The 19,666-nt window shown below is 38.3% G+C and overlaps 1 protein-coding gene across 5 annotated transcripts in view; it reads right to left on the bottom strand.

Annotated features, from left to right (window-relative positions):
• LOC125771669 (uncharacterized) overlaps positions 1-11,747 on the bottom strand; it is a 142,233-nt gene extending 130,486 nt beyond the window's left edge. For 2 of the 5 annotated variants that reach the window (XM_049442525.1, XM_049442529.1), the window contains exons 1-2: positions 11,349-11,747; positions 8,673-9,620 (exon numbers count right to left, since the gene is read on the bottom strand). The gene's annotated coding sequence lies outside the window, so the exon portion shown is untranslated. Of the gene's footprint in view, positions 1-8,672; positions 9,621-11,088; positions 11,303-11,326 lie in introns of those variants that run through there. The other 3 variants (XM_049442526.1, XM_049442527.1, XM_049442528.1) reach the window with 3 other exon arrangements.
• Between the last annotated feature and the right edge of the window lie 7,919 nt (positions 11,748-19,666).

The raw sequence follows: 19,666 nt of genomic DNA, 5'->3' as shown, positions 1-19,666 counted from the left end.
TTTAAAAATGCGAACGAATGGGACCACACTGGTGACCGTGAGCATCCGCTACAATTTAACGGGAAGTGAATGTAGATTTTTAAACCATCGGGTTGATTCCGTGGCCTTACCTTCCCAAAACATTGGCTTCTAAGCAATAGCAATAGCACCGATATGTCGATCAATGAGTGAAGGTTGCAGATTTGATTGATGTAAGCAGATGGATGATGGTTAAACATAATGAATAATGTTCCAAAACTTCCGTTTGGAAGCGTTAAAGTATTTAAATAGTGTCCAAATGGAAGGGTGAATGATTTTGTTTCACACGTACAGTAATGATTGTTGCAAAAAAGAATGTTGTCTTCCATTCCAAAAAAAAGCAATATTTATAAAATGTAAGATAATATTTGCGAATGAAACAATTTATACACTACAAAAAATCTGTATTCTAAAGAAAAAAACCTTTACAAAATTTCCAAACTTTGAAATACTTAAAAGAGATGATCGGAATAAATAAGCAGCAAATAAATTCATAAACTAATTTAAAAACCCATGAACTAAAGGCATACAATGGAACCCGGGGGAAAACACAACATTAATAATAAGCCATCAGGATAAATAAGTCATCTTTATGACGCAACTATGAAATAATCAAGCCAACAACAACAAAAAACCCTAGCTCACAATCAATGGGCTTTAATATTGCTACTTTATAAGTATTACTTTTTGTTAACTTTCTTTCCTCGCCTGTTTACCCTTTTTTATGAAACCATGAATATCGTATTTCATTAGATGCAATTTTTGTAATCCCCTTACCATTCCCACGGGTTGTTTCGTAACTAACCGTAACCGATAAACCGAAAAGATGGCAGGTAAGAAGTGGGTAGGAACTACAAAAAACATACGCACACAAAAAAGAAACAATCCAGAGCACCCTGAACGATAACGATCGCGCGACCGACGACAACTGTTTAATAACTTCCTATTAAATCAATGAAAAACATCCAAACACACACACAATATGACTGAAAGCGGAGCAAAAGAGAAGACGAACGCCAACGAACAGCGATAAAGCAGCCTAGCAACGATTGACGATGCGTTGAACATTGGTTTTTATCGCTCCAAATTTCAATATCCGGGCATGTGGGAAAGAGCTTTTGTGTGGTATATTTTGCCGTCCATCCAAAAAATGTGAACCCATTATGAGTGTGGCTACGCGCTTCCCGTATTTTCACAATTCCAAATTGCAAATGGTAGGAAAAAAGGTGTTTTTTTTTCATTTCCGAAGTACTGAATGGAGCTGCGGAGAGTAGGTGCATTCCTCGTATGCCCTTTGTTTTACTGGAACCGGGATGTTGCAGCGGTGTAGTGAAGGTTATTGTTTATAAAGCACTTGAAATTGGCTGTTTACTTGATATAGCTGGACTGTTTTACTAGAGAAAAGAAAAGGAAAAAAAATAAAATCAAAACGACAATTGCCAGTGACCTTTTGACATCCACGAGTAAGTAAGCGACGAACCTACCCATGGCCCGAGCTGTGTACGTTTACAAACACAACCCACGATCGTTTGTTTACTTTCAATGCTTCATTAAAGCAGCAGAAGGAAACTGAGAAACAAACAACACCGAACGAATTTCTTTCCACGCGTTGGTTTCAATGTTGTAATGTTAACAATAAGAAAGAAATAAAAATACTTACACTATTTCCTTGTTGCAAGCCGGAGATGATGCCCATCACAAAGCGCATTGTTGCAAGTGAAAAAAAAAACCAACAACCCGAAACTGCATAGTTATGCTTACGGGCACTCGTTTGGTTTTTTTTTCGCTTTTGCCTCCCTATCCCTACAAATGCTACAACATGCGGCACGTGGAACGTTCGTCTGGGGAATCTATTTCCTCTGCTTAGCGTCCGGATGCTTTGGTCGGATGCAGTAATCTGATTTTCTTTTCATCCCTCCTTTTATGCTCCTAACCCAACCGCACAAACTCTCACCCACAACACAACGACCGATTAATGCAAAACTTCATTTATAAAGCTCGATCGCATGATTCTCACCCCGGGCACACTGGCAGGGCACTGGAATGGCCTTTCCGATTTTTCCCGTAACCCTTTTCTTCCGGTGCGCGAACGGGTGGCCCTTTCAATGTGGCCCTTTCGTACGCCGCTCACGCTTCAACCAACCGAACCGTGGGCAAGATCAAAATCAGCGCCATTTCGCGTAGTAATGGTAACAGTGTTTTTGCTTTGTTTTTTACTTTCCTTCTTTCCTTTAGCGCCCGTTTTTTGTTTAAATCGCCTTTATCCCTTCACCTGTCCTGCTTTCTCGCAACATGTTAGGGATTTGCTGGTTTTTTTATTCAACCCACCAAATACCGTTCCCCATCTACCTGTTTTTTTGTCGATGCATTTAGTTAAATTCACTTTCTAATTGCATTTGTTTTTAATTTTTCTCTACTTCTTCACAAAACTTGTTGCCCCTTCAACTTGGTTTAGGTGTACTTTACACATTTGCCGCACGGTCCTAACACTTCCGGGGCCACACACTTTTGTGTGTAGGCAAATCACCATTCCGCACACATGCACAAAACCAACCAATGAAATGAAAAGTATAAATTCTCCAAAGGAAAATCAACCATTCATTCAGCGTGTTCGGCAGCTTCCGGCAGTGGATCGCGTGCAGTGGACCACCTAACAGAAGAAATGCCTTACACTGCTGGAAGGCATCTTTGGTAGGAAAACTTTTTACGCCCACTAACCCACACACATACACACATGTGCGACATATGCACGACCAAGTTGCACCACAGAGCCGTGATTAGCCCGTTTGCGTGCAATCAGTTAGGGAACAAAATTCCAAAGCCGTACATAAATGAAAGCATTGCCAGAGGTATGTTTTAAAACATTTTGTATCTTTTTTAAAATAAGAAAAAGTAATATTCTTAAGCAAAAAAAGAGTATGAAAAATATAAGTAAGTTAAGTAATAAATTACATTATATGGTACAATATTTAAAAAGAAAACATGCAAAAAACAAGAAAATATGTAGACCATTTAGTTCTGTTCAGTTTATAAAATAATCTGGCTTAATTAAGGCTTATTTTATAAAATAAATAATTATTAGCGCCTAATAAACATACAATAAAAATACACATTTTCTTTTAATTTTATAATCAGTAAAATTAATAAAATAATTTTATAAATTAAAGAGGTGGGTCCTTGAACATTTATCATAAAAATAGTATTTTGATCAAATCGAGTGCTTACTTTTAACAAACGAAGAACATCATTATTCTATTCCATAATTTTATTCCATAATTCACTTATCATAAGACGTAACTAAAATTATGTTCTTCGACACATTTCACTTTTTTTTTGGCGAAGTTTTAACATTGTAAAGCAAAAGCCAGTCATGGTTCTTGTAAAAAATCTTTCAATTCCAAATTGAAGCATATGAACAAAAACAAAATGCCGACTCTACCATTTTTATCGCAATTGACATATGACTTCCATAAGCAATGTGGGGTTAGCTTGAAATTGAAAAACTTTTTACCCATTCGATAAAAATGAGAAAAAAAGAACAATATTTCAACGAAAAATCACGAACCTAACGTACGGAATTTCTCAATGCAGCAACATTCTGGTTCCATTCCATTTTTTTTGTCGCTGCCATTCTAGCGATGGAAGCAACAATTTCGCCTTAAATTCTTTTAACCGTGACACATTCCTAAGCAGCAAGAAATCAATTGCCAATCGCTTCAATTTCCATACGGAATTTTACTTTTACTCCCATATGTAAGAGAATATACACATACAAATATGATGCCCTTTGAGATTAGAATTCACATTCAATTGCTCAGATTCTGGTGAAATGTCTTCTTTTTTCGAAATTCGACCGTTACACACTCAAACTCGAAATTGAACCAAAACTTTATCGCCCATGTTTCGGTTGAAAGTTGCTAATAAAATAAAACCAATTGCCATATTTCTTCATATTTCTGAGTACCATTTTGCACGGTAGTAGGAGTATGGCTAAAATACCAACTACCTACGTTGCATACATCGAACACATTTCACCATGAAAAATGGTGGTTTTTTTCGGGAGCTTTTGCCTTACCAACTTATTTCGGCAAAACTTTGATCGAACCATTTTTGCTTCCATAACCAAAGTCCAGTTACTTCTTGTAAAGTTGAGTTTGTATGTTTTTTTTCTAAATTTACTGCAACTCCCGGATCTTACCCAATGCGACGGAAGAACCTGACCTGCACAGATCGTACGCGAAAAGTAGAGTGGACAAGTTTCGCCGTTTGGTTTTATTCTGACCTTTTTTCTTTTGCTTCACCATACCAACACTACCATCCTGTGTGTGAGTATTTTTTTTAAAGCGCTCACACTGCAATTTCTTGCTCTGACACTTCTTTACGCTTTCTCGGCTGGCGAGCTCGGTTCGACTGCATTTCGCAAATGGAAAACGGCTTTACGGGTTGTGTACCAAGTTAAAAAAAAACCTGAAGAAACACATGTACATACACACATATGCACACATACACATACACAAACACGGATACGGGAATGGTGAGTCCGCTTGGTGGGCGGCCATTGTAGCTGCGGGCCCAAGTCAACCAGTTAACCGCTTTAGGAAATATGACTTTCAATTAAATGTACTTTATTGCGGACGTGCGACCAACTCAGGTGAAAGAACGGGAGGGTTGCCGATTCAGTTATGCAGTTTGGTTCGGCACACGAGAAGAAAAAGTATTACAAACTACGTCATTGACAGTGTGACATTTTGTATTAACAGTTTGAGATTATTTATATGACAATTCAACAAAAAATAAGTTTTAAAATGCTTAAGTAAATAAAAGATTGCAAGTGATCACAACTAATAAAACTAATCTACCATTTTTTTAACTATTAAAACCATAACTGATACAGATAATGAAGACAGTGCGTACAAGAACGCGAAACAAAACTAACAAAATTAAGCAAATGAAATATATTTAACAAACACAAGACAAACTATATAGAACATGTACATAAAAGTGACATAAAAGAAGTAGGATAGATTAAGTTTAAGTAATTTTATTTAAAAAACATAAAATTTAACTAACAAAGTGTTCAAAGAACAAAATTAATCAAAAATAACAAAACAATATAATAAAACATAAAAAAGCACAAAACTGCTGGCAAATCATAAACACATAAAATTGAATAAATTGAATAAACAAAGTTGATAAACAAATACGAATAACGATGCCAATTACAAGGAGTTGTAAAGTGAAAAACAAATTATAAACTTGCTTGCAGGCGACTAATTCAATAAAAAAACATGTAACGCTACAACATGCAAGCGAAGGTTCGTTTCGTATGCTGTTCGGTATTGTACTGAGGTTTTCTATTCTGCTGGGTTTTAAATAAACCAACGTTTTCCATTAAACTTTTAAATCACATCATAACCGATTTCCGTCCACGTAGTGAATCATAAAACCTTCTTTTTGTCTTTTCCCAACATCAAAAATCTGGAAACAAACAACCATTCCCGATTCATTCTCCTAGGGGGAATCGACCATCATCGAACGGGTGAAAACTGGATGCACTCCATTATTCTAGCTTTCTTCCCATCCAACACATGAACTAGTGCCAATATTCCCGAACCGATGAGGTCAGCACCTTCACCGACCAGCCAAACAAAACAGTAAAAAAAAACACACGAACATACGCTTCCGAGTTTTTCTCCGCTAGATTGTTAGTTACTGGCATGCATTTTTTTTGGTTGTTGCTGCTTCCAATAATGTCCCAATGTTCCCTTATGCTCGCATAAGGTAACAGTTACAGTAGAAACACGCCAGGAAGGTAGGGTAGTACCAAAACATTGTCACGAATGCGATGCATCCAATGGCCAACCGACGAGCATCAGCACGTTCTGGGGAATTTTACAACGAAACGGGATTTTTATGTCTCTACTCAACACACCCAAACCCACTGGACGGTATTGAACCGAAAGGTATGGCACGCGATAGTGGCAAAGCAAAGCAAAAGAAAAAAAGCGTTAGCGAAACGAATGCAATTTTGTTTGCCGGTAAACGAAAATAGTCTTCGACCACAGCAGTGGAAACGTTACGGTGAAGCAGAATCAAGAAATTGGAAGCACATTTTCTAAAAGCGCACAAAAACGTGAAAAAAGCACGATGAAACCACCACCGAAACATTCGGTAGAAGTTGTTGATGGTCTTAACGGTTCAAAGCGCTTTAGTAGTTAGTAGTTTATCGAATTGTGACGGTTTCTTCTGTTATCTATCTTCCATTTAAAACTCTCTCTCTTTCTCTCTAAGAAGGATTAGAACCTTCTTGCCGAATGTTTCAGAGTGGCTTCAGAAAAAAAACCTCTAACTCTTCTTCACATTTCACTATGAAATCATCGACTTCACTATTTTAAACAAGCAAAAGTTCCCACCCGTCGTCGTGCTTGAAGGACCATCGAATCGCTTCAGGTGCAAGAAATAATTGCCATTAAATCGACACCACACACTTCACGACAAGACCGCGATCACTGGTTTGTCCGATTAATTGCGAAACCCGAAGCTTCGGGCAAAATGGGCAAGCCCTACAACCGGCGAGGTGGAAAATTATAGGATGGAAAAGCCTTCGCACTTCGAGGGTGCATGAGTCCCGGGCGTGTCGCTTCAGTGGGTGCTTGCTTACCGCAAAAGAGGCTTTCCACAACCGGAGTGCTCATCATGATCGCTACGAACGGTGAACGATTCATTGAAATTCTTTTCGGCCCAGAATGGTTGAATGAACTCGCTCTACTCGACGCAACACACAGACACGCACAGGCAGGCCGGAGAGCAGCTTAAGAACATGCGGGAATGCCGGTGGGTTTCCCGCACACGAACCGGCACACGAAAGCTCATTAAAGTGATAAGGCCTCGGATTGGCGGACGCAAATAAAAGCAGCATAATTGCACAATACTCTCACACACACTCAACAAACGGCCCCATAGTGAAATCTTTCTCGCGAGCAGTGGTGTCTATCCAAGCGGGAAGCATAAAAATCATAGCAACATTATGAGAGAACAGACAACAAAAAACTCCATCATCATCACAATAGCCGCAAGTCAAAGAGCTTTGATGAGACGAAAAAAGCTAACTTGAAGCTAAGCTTCGGAGTGGGAACGGTGGAGTGAAAATCGTCATGTTAAGCATAATAATCTGCAAGTGCCTCAGAGTAACCATGGATGGAGGGATAGTCAGAACAGCACCATACAGGACGGTGGTATGTAAAACGTTAAATTTTATTAATGCTAATTATGAACAACATTCCAACAGTGTAGTGATGTCTTACGGTGGGAGCATCTCGGTATTCAGCCATCTACACATGTGAAGGCTTTTGTGGTAATAGCAACAAAAAAAAATTTGCTGCTAGTCATAAATCATTTATTATTTCTTAAGTTTTTGCTTTTTGTGCCATTGCCTGTTGTAATTTTACGAAATTTATAAAATAAAGTATTTAAAACATATTGAAGTTTACTCCATAAGTCCAATAGTGCACTCTATAATCTATAATTGAATCTTCTTTTTTTATTTTTACCCAATTTCAAAATGTTAGCAGTTTTCAATCACGTAGACAAAGTTTATGACAAAATTAAAATTAATAAAAATTGAACTCACAACAATTAAAATAAAATAAATTGAACGGTAAGAGTTGTTCTATGTAAGTATTCTTCTTATCCAAGTCTTTTTTCCAATGGTTTACTCTAGGATTCTCTGGGATTTCACTGCAGGCCCAAAATAGTAAACCAAAATGGAGAGCAGGAGTATCGACAAATACATCCGGAGAAGAATTAAGCCGCAGACTTTATGGTTCTGCTCCGGCTCTTCCACAGAACATCGCGAGGATATGAGAAGAATTCTAAGCACAGTGAGGATATGTAAGTTATTTTGTTCAAATAAGATATGTACATCCCATAGATATGTAGCGGATCCGTATCAACTCATCAAATATGTGATTTAAGATCCTGTGATGGACATTTTTGGGATTTTGAAATACAAAGAAATGCTTTTCGCTGAGCTGACGTACAGATAGGAGAATGCATCTTCAAAGTAGTCTAAGACCTCTCGTGTTTTGGGAGAAAAGGTCAGTATTGTAAAAGGCCTTCAAAGTTCACATGGGCAAGAGCAAATGTGAGGTAACTCTGTACTCAAAGCACCAAGTACGATGGTGCGATAATCCAGGTCGCATGGTCTAGATCTTGTGTCAAGAACTCGTGCACCAGGTCAAAATGTGAGTATTTTAATGACTAAGTGTCCTCAGATGCAATAAAACAGCGACTCCCAAAACAGTTCTCCCAAAAAAAATATTCTAATAGCTAATCAATACATCAGACACCAGAAGATCGTCAGAGACCCAATTTTGGGCAGCTCAAAAAAAATTTAACTTAAAGCATTTATGCACATTTGGGCATTTCTGCACCAGCAACTGCTTTTAAGCTTTAAGCCCTTAAAACGTGTTTTGCAAGAATAATGATCATATTGTAGAATACACATGATAAACCTTATAAAGCATGATAATAAAAAATACGAGTAACATGTGAAAAAATGTCAATGTTCAACTTTTTTTCAAAATTTTTCTATTTTCCTACTAATGGATGGGATTCTTCATAATGAATAACACTTTTCAATTTTCGATTCTTACCTTTTAATTTAACGCTTTCAAAACGTCTAATGGACAAATTCAACGGGAACGATTGTCTGGACGATGCTGCTCTCGAAGCACTTCTGTTCGATGACACTTCCGGTCAGCACATAGCAGTTTACTGGTGAACCACCGAAGCTACCTCACCAACAAAGACCGGTTCTTAAGTTAGCGTGTTTTGGTAGTGTGAGGAGCGTGATAAAAACGGTTTCCAGACGCTGCACGTCACACAACGTCCAAAAGAGTTTGCGATGGAAGCATCTACTCCGTAGACGTGTTTACAGGCACTTTATGCACCATGCTAATGAAGAACATTTTTTTTCTAAATTCTTTTATTATGTTTATTTTAACTCTTTTTTTATTTATTGGAAAACTAAACACCAATGCACGTCACAAAAAACTGCACACGTAGGGAAAAGTTGAAATTAATTTACCATGTTTTCCATACCTTCAAAGGGAAAACATCACCAGCACAAGCTGACTGGCTCCATTCACTTTCCTTCTTTCGGGTTGATTGCTTCTCGTAAGTAAAATTTACTATTTTACTATTTGCTCAATTTTATTGCCCACCACACAATCAACACAGTACACACGGCCAGTGTTATCACTCTTCGCTCTGCGCTTACTTTCGATGGTGAAAATCGATGCACTATTTGCTACTAACACCACTGTACTGTTGATTAATTTTACTCCTTTTTTTCTCCTCTACCTTCACACTTTTGTTTTAGCTTACGATCATAAAACACAAAGCGCACACACAAAGCACATACATGCACGCAATACAACTATAAGCACACACACATACACACACTCGTCAAAACGCATCGAATTCGTAATAAAACAAAATGAAGAATAACGGATCGTCGATTTTTCGTATTTCACTTTTTTCCCTCTCAGCCGCTTGTGTTTTCCGTTTTACAGCCAAAAAATTTCAGCACTTTTTATCGCCTGCAAATAAAAAACAACAACCAAATATATGCACACATTTTCGATTACTGCAGACACACAATCACACGCACGTACGCATACACAAATGCGATCATTCTCGTCTCGTCTTTTGCACCGTTCGTATTTTTTTTTGCTTTTTGGTAAAGATTCCGTTAAGAAATGGAGGCGCTCACCCAAAAGCTTAACTTGCCAAACAAGAAAAGAACGAACCATTGGTGATCTGGCGATCTTTTGTCAGATATCAGGCGGACAGAAAAAGGAAGGGAAGGAAGAATGGCGGAACAGACGGAAGGTACAATTTTACGCAACTTTCGCCTTTGCGTACCACACATTTCTTTTCATGGGAGTTTTTTCTTGTTGTTTCTACTACATGAGCCGGCTTTCTTTCGTGTTCCTTCCGAAACGGCGATCTTCTTGTGGGGGTCTCGTTGGTCACCCCAAACGCAAAAACGCTTTCACTTCACCACTCACCGTCAAACGTACACACACAGACACACTCACAAACAGATACATGTACACACGCACCGGGAAAGACTTTAGTTTAAGAAAGCTTTAAAAAAGGCCGGATTTACGCCATCATCAGCACAACAAATGAAAGATACCGCTGGGCCACCTTGTGCAATACAATACCGAATTGTTTTTCATGAGCTTTTAGGTTTCCAGTTTCTTTAGGGCACAAATTGTACTTTGCCTTTACCCTACATTGCATGTTATTCTGTGCATAGACCGCAACACGGTCAGTCACTATTGCTTTTAATAAACCGTTTTCATTTTTGAGGTTCTGCAGCAAAAAACTGAATGACAAAACTAATGTAATAATACACTAAAACTGACTCATAATACATTGTACTAAACAAACTGACACTAGTGTACACTCGTACCAAGTCAATTGGAAATACAAACATTCAAACACAACCAAGAACTAGCCAGCACCGAGCACCACTCCAGCGAGCTAGGGCTAACTAGGGCGCCTGTCGAGAAAGGTCTATCCCTCACTCCATCTTCGACTGCTCACGTTTTCCACGATCGCGAACCCGTTAGATGGCGCAATCCACGATCGCGAACCCAATTATTATCAATTCTTCGGTCGAACCGAACGAATCGTGACACGGGAACAGCGAACGACGATACCTTTTCCGTTCCGTTCGTTTTATTTATTTTCCATCCGAACCAGAACGGTGGGAACGGCTTCCGCGATGGGGTAGAGATGAATGTAGGCTTAGGAAAATGTGACCACCAACGAGTGCTCTCCTAAGGTTTTGTAGAACTCTTTGTTAAAAAAAAAAAACAGTCACAACCACAACTCTCTTTCTTTCTGTTCCGTTGGATCAGGTGACAGTTGATCGGATGGGTAAACAAAACCGAAACGTCCACCTTTATGGTCACGGTAGTGCTAATAGGTGGCGCTAATGGAGGTTTCACTTGTACCGTGTATCGAATGCAAAAATGAAAAAAAAAATATGATCACCTTTTAGAAACACACAAAACAATACCACAATGGTGACGTTGCGAGGCTTCAGCTGCCAAGTGACTGTACAAACAACCAAACTATCGAACACGTCGGAACAGGTATGACTTAAATTTGCACAATAAATTTGATCAGTCTATAGATGAGCAATGAAAAAAAAAAACGACAGCACAAAACCACTAGAATGCACATGACCAATACTTGTCGTGCGAATAGAGAAACGCTCTATAATACGTACACAGAAAAATACACACACTTACAACAATTTTTCTTCAACCTTAGTTAAAAACACACAACAGCGAGAAAGCCTGCACGCTAGATGCGCAACACACTTTAACGACGCGTACCGATCAGACCGACGGCCATCTTTCGAATGTGGCGCATTCGGGTTGTGTCCAAACTGCCGAACTCAGCGCAGCGAGCGTAGCGCGAAAAATGCTCGAAAAGTGTTGTGGGGTTCGTGGCGTCTGCTCGCGATCAACTCGCTCGCCTGCAGTCTCCGATCGTGGGCTCTCGTGGGCTCGTTTGTGAGATGTGGTTAGCGAGCGAGAGAGAGAGAGTGATTGAGGGAAATGCAAAAAACACGAGCCTTCGAAGCGCACGAGTGCAACTAACGCAATGGGGAGCCATGCAACAGGGTGATTCTGTAGAGATGATGATTGGGAAGGTAAAAAAAATCAAACATGATTTATTTCTGATTGTAATATAATTTCCTGTTGATATGAAATTTTACGGTCCGTGGCTTTTTTATATTTTCTTCCTGCAACGAAAACCTGAAGCTGTTTTAATTATCTGTAAATTAATTAATATTTTAATCATATGTTATTTTATTTTTTTTTCCTTAACCATAACATTTTTTAAATTTTAATTTTCTGTTATTCACTTGCTTGGTTTGTGTTTGTGTTTAAATGTGTATTATTTATACTGTTTCGTTGAGTTTAAAAAAGCTTCAACTACAAAACAAAAAAATACTTTTTTAAACTTACTTACTATAAAATAGTTTCTGTACATTTTTTTAAATCTACTATTGTTTTCTATCAGTTTTACATGTGTTTTGAATAGAATCATTTAATTCTGTATTTTGAAATATATTTTGAGCTTTAACATGGTTTTATTACTGACAAACATAACTGTTTATATATTTACAATGTATTTAGAAGCATGAAACTAATTTAATTGTGATAAGTTTTATTAGTTTTTCTTCATTTAAAAAAACAATAGTTAAAATATTAAAATATAAAATGTATCCTCTTATTAGCACTGAAGTTTTAGAAGAATTGTAATCTGAACAGTTAATTAACCATTTTTCTTCTCAACACACTTGTACCATACTGAGGATTCCTTGTTCCATTTTTGTAGTATTGCTAATCTAGACACTAATTAAATATAATATTGCAAAAGAAACATCAACCAGCAAGAAAAAAATTTCACAACAATTTTTCAAAACTTCCAAAAATTTATCACAAAACACCGCGTATGCAAATCGCACCAAGCTCCTAATTCAATCATGACCTTTCCTCAACGTTTCTGCTACCCCGTGTGCTTCCTTATACGGTGCGTTAGCTTACAGCCGTGCCGATAAAACGTTATTTTTAAATCATCAAGTAGAAGCACAACGTACATAACTCCTCAGCACAATGATCTCATCCCAAAACACTAAAGCTGGTGACCTGTAGACGGGTAACGTCGCAGCAAAGACATTGCTCCAAATAATGAAACATTCTATCGTGCAATTCGTAACAATCGGATGCATCATGTTGTCCACCGTACTCAGCATGTGTTACTTTTTCCGTGCTCCCACGGAAACACGATGACGCACCAGGTTCGCACACGACAACCTTCCAAAGATAGGCAAAAACGCAACAGAAACGGTGCTAAAGACAGTGAAACGTGTTCTCCGTCGCCCGTTGCAGCGCTGACACCTGGCTTCTCCTTCTCAACGCTTCCACCTTCGGCAGAAAAAGGCGAAAGGTTAGAAGCCTTTCAAGTCGCAGCGATGACGGTAAAGAAGTCGAACAAGTCCACGTTCGAGTTGCAGTATTGCAAAAAAAGAAAAAGAAATAAAAACGAACAGTAAAGAAGAGCGGCTGCAAGAAGGTGAGAACTACTGTCAACCATAGACGCTTTCAGCACAAGGCAAAAGCTCACCCGAAAGCTCCACGCGCTCCATGGGTTTTCGTTTGATCTTTTGAGTTAACTCATTTCATTTTTTTTTGCGCCATCCAGCCAATCTTCAAACATCGCAGTAAAGTCAAAACATTCAGCCAGCTCCATCCAGCTGACGCGTGACGAACCTGGGAAGACTTCCTGGTGCTGGTGGAGGTGAAGGAGATTCTTTCACCTCTCGTTCGGGAGTTTTTTTTCTCTGAGCTTTCTTTCTTATTCCATTTCCCTTTTCCGTGCACAGTCACAATACACAACATGGTTGCGGTGTACTGTTTATGGTTGGTTTCTCCTCCACCCTACGCTGGTTCTTCTTTTATGCCAGCACTTAATTTATGCCAGAACATGATTATTACACCGTGGTGGCGGTGGCGAGGCACGGGCAGTAACCGGGTGCGGTTCAAACAACGCGCTCGGAATGATTACTCGTGCCCGCCAGTTGGCAGCTAGTTTGGTTTTTGGGCTATCGTTTTGATACACCGAAATCGTGTATGGAATCTGCGCCTGGGAACGGCATCACGTTGGGTATTACATCATTTTTTAAAAGGTAATGACCGTCAGTAGGTTTTATTTATTTTTTGCAACATTATGTGACCCAAACCGAAAATTACTTTTGGTTAATTTCAGTAGTTTTGTATGCATTTTTGCAAATAATAGTTATAGCGTAAGAGAAGCATTTTTGCAAATACATTTTCCAAAACTTGAATGATTTTATTCTTGTGATGTTAATGATATGATTGTCTATATTCCTATATTTCCTATATTTTTACAATATTTTTAAATATTTTATTCCAGCTTTTCAAATATTTTTCCATAAAAGAGACAACTTTAAGTAAAAATTGCAATGATTATAAAGCTTTATAACTTTTATTTTTTAATTGACGATACGTGAACGTAAGACACGTTACCCAATGTACAATATTTACAGGATATGCTTGTAACTAAGTGTACTACGAAGATAATTACTAAAAGTTTGGTGTTGTGTCATTTCAGTTATTTTTACACAGTTTTACTTTACTTTAGTTTTAGCTAGCAAAGTTTGCTGACAAGAGAATTCCAGAATTTCGCCTTACCATCGACGATCTCACTCGGATCGCATTTGGTCGACTGGATTCCTGGTGGACATATGATCAATTTTATGATAAGGCTCTTTATTTGAGCAATTTTAATATTATTTTGTCAGCCTAGCAACTAAATTCGATAAATTGTCTATAATCTTCTTCTTCTTGGCTTAACGACCTTACAGGTCACGCCGGCCATTTCTGGCTTACTAGACTTATTTTACCACGTAGCCGGATAGTCAGTCCTTGCTACGGGGGACGGTCCGGATGGGATTTGAACCCGGTCCGGCCGTGTGGACTGGCGCCGTTTATCACATGCACCACCGGGCCGCCCAAATTGTCTATAATGCAAGTTCCTAATCTCCACGCCAAACTGGCCCTGCACAGTTGAACATAAAACGAACCCAGAATAGAAGTGAAACTGAATCCGTTAGTACTCGCTAGCCCTTCAGGCTTTGTCACGCCAAATTGTCATGCACCAATAAAAAGAGTTCTTGATATTCAACCAAAGTTGAATATTGGTTGCCAAAGTCTTGGATGTCATGATTTTCATGGATTCATGACCAGACGATATGATCGATGTAATAAAATCCGTTGCTACACTTCAAACATTGAAGCCGGATATGGAAAAATGCTTAAACTATCCAGGATTTTTGGATTAATTATTCATAACCTCGACGGATGTCATTGATTCCACAGTTGATGCTTGTTGTTTATGTTTGCGAATATTAGATACAAATCCTCAGTACTCAGAGATACTAATACTCTGAGATTCTAGAATGCTGAAATAGAGAGACTCTAGATACTAATCAATAACAGAGAGCAAAATATCGCAAACAGGTCATCCGCAATACACCGAAACCTTTGTCCTTTTGCGATTTGTCAATTTGTCGACAAATTATTCGTTTATTATTGGGAATTCGTACTTTTCAACACGAATGTTACGAACTCTCCACCAGTGAAGATTTTTGAGCTATTCTGAATGTCCTATCTAAACGAGGATCACATTTGTTTTGATGAATAAATTCTTTTTCGTTGTTTGTCAAACTGGTCTACCCATTAATCCAAATTCCCCATATATGTGAAATAAAACCTTGAGAAAACTTGCCTTTATAAACATTTTGTCTAATGCACTTATAAAAACGCACAATGACCTGGCGCAAACTATGCTGGTGAAATTAATTCCTCACAAAATAACCTTGTTAGATATTCGCGCACATCCAACCGTACCCGCATATTTGCGACATCTTTACTACTTCCGACAGACCAAACACAAGCCGGCACCATCATTCCAGCAATAGATAAAGCACACTTAAGCAAGCACGCCGGTTTAGCTAATTAATTGCTTCATCGTTATTAGTGTGAATTTTATTCGCCCTACTAGTACGACTCCCACAGAGCCCTAAAATCGAACCACCAATTTGTTCCAATTAGTGTGCACACGTTCCGTGCGAAAGATCGGTGCCCTAAACCGATGCTTCTGCTGGTCGCTGGTGGGGACATACGCACGTACATACAAGCGCGCACGGAACATACATCATAATTTCCGCACCCTAATGATCACCGGTGTAACAGCACGGAGTAGTGAAAAAAACGGAAAACCGCTCCCGATAATGCAGCATTCTGCACCATTCATGCAACCGATCGATGCACTTTCCACGTACCACCCAATCCCGAATGGACTCGGTTTGGTTCGGGGTAAGTATTTCATAAATTTTAATTGCACATTTAATACCTGTTCGGTGCGTCGGCGGGTTGGCGTGCTTTTGCCAGCTAATGGGTGCTCATTTGGCGTTATTTTTTGTGTGTATTTGTTTCTGTGAGGATGTTGGACCCACTAAGGTAAGCATACCGACAACAACAAGAGTCTAAACCTAAGAGGAATGTTGCGTATGCGTTATGTGTGTTTATATGATCTTTTTGTTTCCCTTTTTTTTCTCTCTCTCTCTCTCTCTTTTCAATCGAGAATAAACCAAAAGAGAGTTGAATGAATGGTAAAAGCAGTGGAAAATGCATCGATCTGTCATTACGGGACCGTCGGCCGGTTTTTGATCCGGTCGAAGTCTTGGAGCCAATCAAGAACCATAAATTTCTTCGATTGATTTAATACGAGAAAGCTTCAGGTCAGGAAATAAACAGTTTTCTTATGTATAATTCACGTGTTTAGTGTATGAAGCGGCAATAAAATGGAAAATTCTCTTTTTAAATCAAAATTAAAGAAATCTGTGGAAGTAACTGTATTCTTCAAATAAATAAAAAGTAAGAAATGATTTCATTGTATACAACGTTCTTTATGATTAAATCATCGTTACGCTACTAGATGAAACGGGATTTAAATGATTGAAGAGCAATAAATACATTTTAAATCATTAATCATTAAAGATACATATTACCGTTGTCAAACAAGTTGTGGTTCTGAAGCTTTTACAGGTGAAATTAAAGAGAAAGAAGCTAATACCAGTAAGTTGTTTTTATTGTTTTTAATTATAATTACACCTTATTGAATATTTTTCTAGCACATAATTTCAGTTGATAATAAAACAAAAATATGGTTTCAACAGTTGCTTTGTATATTAAATTATATTAAATTTTCTAATGTTTTGTGTTAAAATTACATTAAACGATTACATTTTGAAAAATATGTAATTTACAAATAAAACCTTCATTAAATCATACAACTGAGGAAATCACGATAAAGCAGAAAATTGTTCCTTCATGAAGGTTAATTCACAAAGATTTTCAACATACATGATTTCTTGAGCCTTTTACAAGCAATCAGAACGCCTCTGCAAGCAGGCAGAAACTGGCGTAGGTTGGGTCACGTTGCGTTGAAGCTTAATAATCTTCCACCGTTCGAGAAGGTGAAGATACATTCGGAAACGCTAGATCAAGCAAATGCTGATCGAAACGGTGGGCGTGATTTATTAATTTCCAAAGTATATCTAATCGTATCGAAACACATTTAATGATTATATTCTTCCGCTCTTGTGCAAAAGCCCCCAAAAGATGGACTGTTGTTGTTCAATCTGTTTTGCACATGTATTTGTGTCCGCAATTTTTTTTTTTTGTTTCTTATGTTCCATTTGCAATTTACTCTTTACCGCGGAACTTTATGAGAATGGATCGGAATTTTCGTCTCGAGTTGCAGCTCAACCATACGAAGCTTGAAACCACGATCGCACGAATCGCGAAACCGCAGCTAGCGCTTCTTCACCGTGACTTGAGAAAAAGCGAAGCAAAGCAAAAGGGGGAAAAATAACCACGAGCAGTCATTTCGTTCCCTTCCATCGATCGCTTACCAGACCGGTAATGTTCTACGTCAACAGTGCCGATGCAACGGCACGTAATGAAACTGAGAAATATGAAATTATAGAAGGTAAGGAAAAACAGGGAAGAAATCAAGCGGACCAAAACCCTCAACCGGATCGTCCACAGCTTCAAGTCTGATCTACTCTTAATGGCCACGTGCGTAAGCGAGCGACCAAAATCAAAAGCCTTCCTCAACCAGACGGTAAAAAATATCCAACTTAAAAAGGTCAAACACCATTCTCCACTTCCCAATGACGAACAGTAGCGTAGGGTGCGTTTCGTTAAGATTTTTTTTTGGCAAGTATAATGCTTCATGTTGTTCTCTGCGGGAGTTACAATGTTTCATGAATTAAAAACAACTTATAACAGAACAAGCTGAAGCTACACCTCACACTGACCCCATTTTATCGTTCGTTCGTTCTGGACCATTTCCTTTTAAATTAAGCTATTGCTTATAAATAACGAACGATTTTCCATCTATTGTGGAAAACGGTAAGAGAGAGAAAATACTGTCAACCGATACTCTCTTTAAAAAATGGAAAAAAAGTTCGCCAGGAAACCTTCACCGTGTCGCGTAATAATTTATTTCCTCTTATAAATCAACCAGCACCGTAGACTAATGCGCGTCTATATCGTCACTTTCCAACGTTGCATATGCTCGATTTATGGGTGACGCGGTTGAAGTAGCTAGCTATGAGAAAGAATTATGCACATTTGCAAAACCATAAAATATGTGGATAACCATTAGACCGGCACGTTTTAGAAGAACTTTTGCTGGGTTCTTCCATTCGCAAGCTTTGTTTAGAAATGGAAGCATCCTAATAATATTTAGTTGTTTTGTATTAATATTTTTTTTAGCATCTTGTCAACATAAATAATGTATTTTAATATTTGTTCTAGAGACTTTGTGTCACCTTTCAACAGATTTTTTGTTATAAGAACAACTTCTGTTTGCTTGTCAAACCCTGCATTGCTCTAATCGCGTCTTGAATGTCGACTGTAGCAATGCGCCTGAAAGTATACTATGGAAATGCATCACGGTGGAAAGCACTATGAGAAAACGAAACGGTTTTTAAGAGCTACACAAAAATAAACATTTTTCCACCAAAAGTAATATATTTTTTAAACTTAGAAAATCCGTTTTTAATGTCATGGCTAATATAACTTTAGTCAAACTTATTACATTTTGTATGACACAGAAGAAGCTGCTATAGGGCTAAACCCAATCACATTGTAGCCTTTTCATTGAAAATCTTTTCTAGAGAAGGTAGATTAAGATTTATAGTACTGATGCATGCATGACGTGTAAAAAAAGGATTCTTATCCTACTCTTTCCGTTGAATGATAGCATTTTGATTTATGATTCGAGTGGTTCAAAGTGAGCTATTGTCCAAATAATGTTTTATAGTAATAAACTTCTTCACACATAGTTTTAGTATATTCATCCATACAGAAATACTAAAATAATGTACTGTCTCATACTTGGGAGCACTTAGTTTTAAGCAACAACCTTCGAAACAGCAAGCAAAAGAGCTAATTGTAATAACCTTGTAGGAACGATTAGCTAAAACGCCCTGATCCTTTACGCCCTTTGGTAAAACATCAACCACCAGTGAACCGTTCCGGAATGCATGCAACGTGCACAACACTGCAATTAGGAACTGCATACGAACCAGTGAAGGGTGAGGATGAACACAAGGACAAACAACAACACACACACATATGCATATTTCGAACCCGAACTCTATGGCACTGTTGCCTTGCTTGTCCATGATAAATGGGATCGCCTTAACAATGAGCAAAAACGATAAATTATGCTTACGATCGTAATTGTTTCTGTTGTCACCGTGTGAAAAAGGGAAAAAGCACAACAACGTGTACCCCAGTGCGAAGCCGTGCCTTTAGTAGCTGGTACGCCACAGTGCGGAACTAGAATATACGGTAGAAGCGCAACAACAGCATACTGCCCCATGGGCAAAATTAGACCATCGAGGCCACTATCGCACCTCACCTATCAGGCGCTCTTTTATGGCAACATAATTAAC

This window comes from Anopheles funestus, chromosome 3RL, assembly GCF_943734845.2.
Source record: "Anopheles funestus chromosome 3RL, idAnoFuneDA-416_04, whole genome shotgun sequence".
Classification (NCBI taxonomy): Eukaryota; Metazoa; Arthropoda; class Insecta; order Diptera; family Culicidae; genus Anopheles; species Anopheles funestus.
The sequence above is the reverse complement of the archived record's forward strand: the minus strand, read 5'-3'. Positions and strand labels throughout refer to the sequence as shown.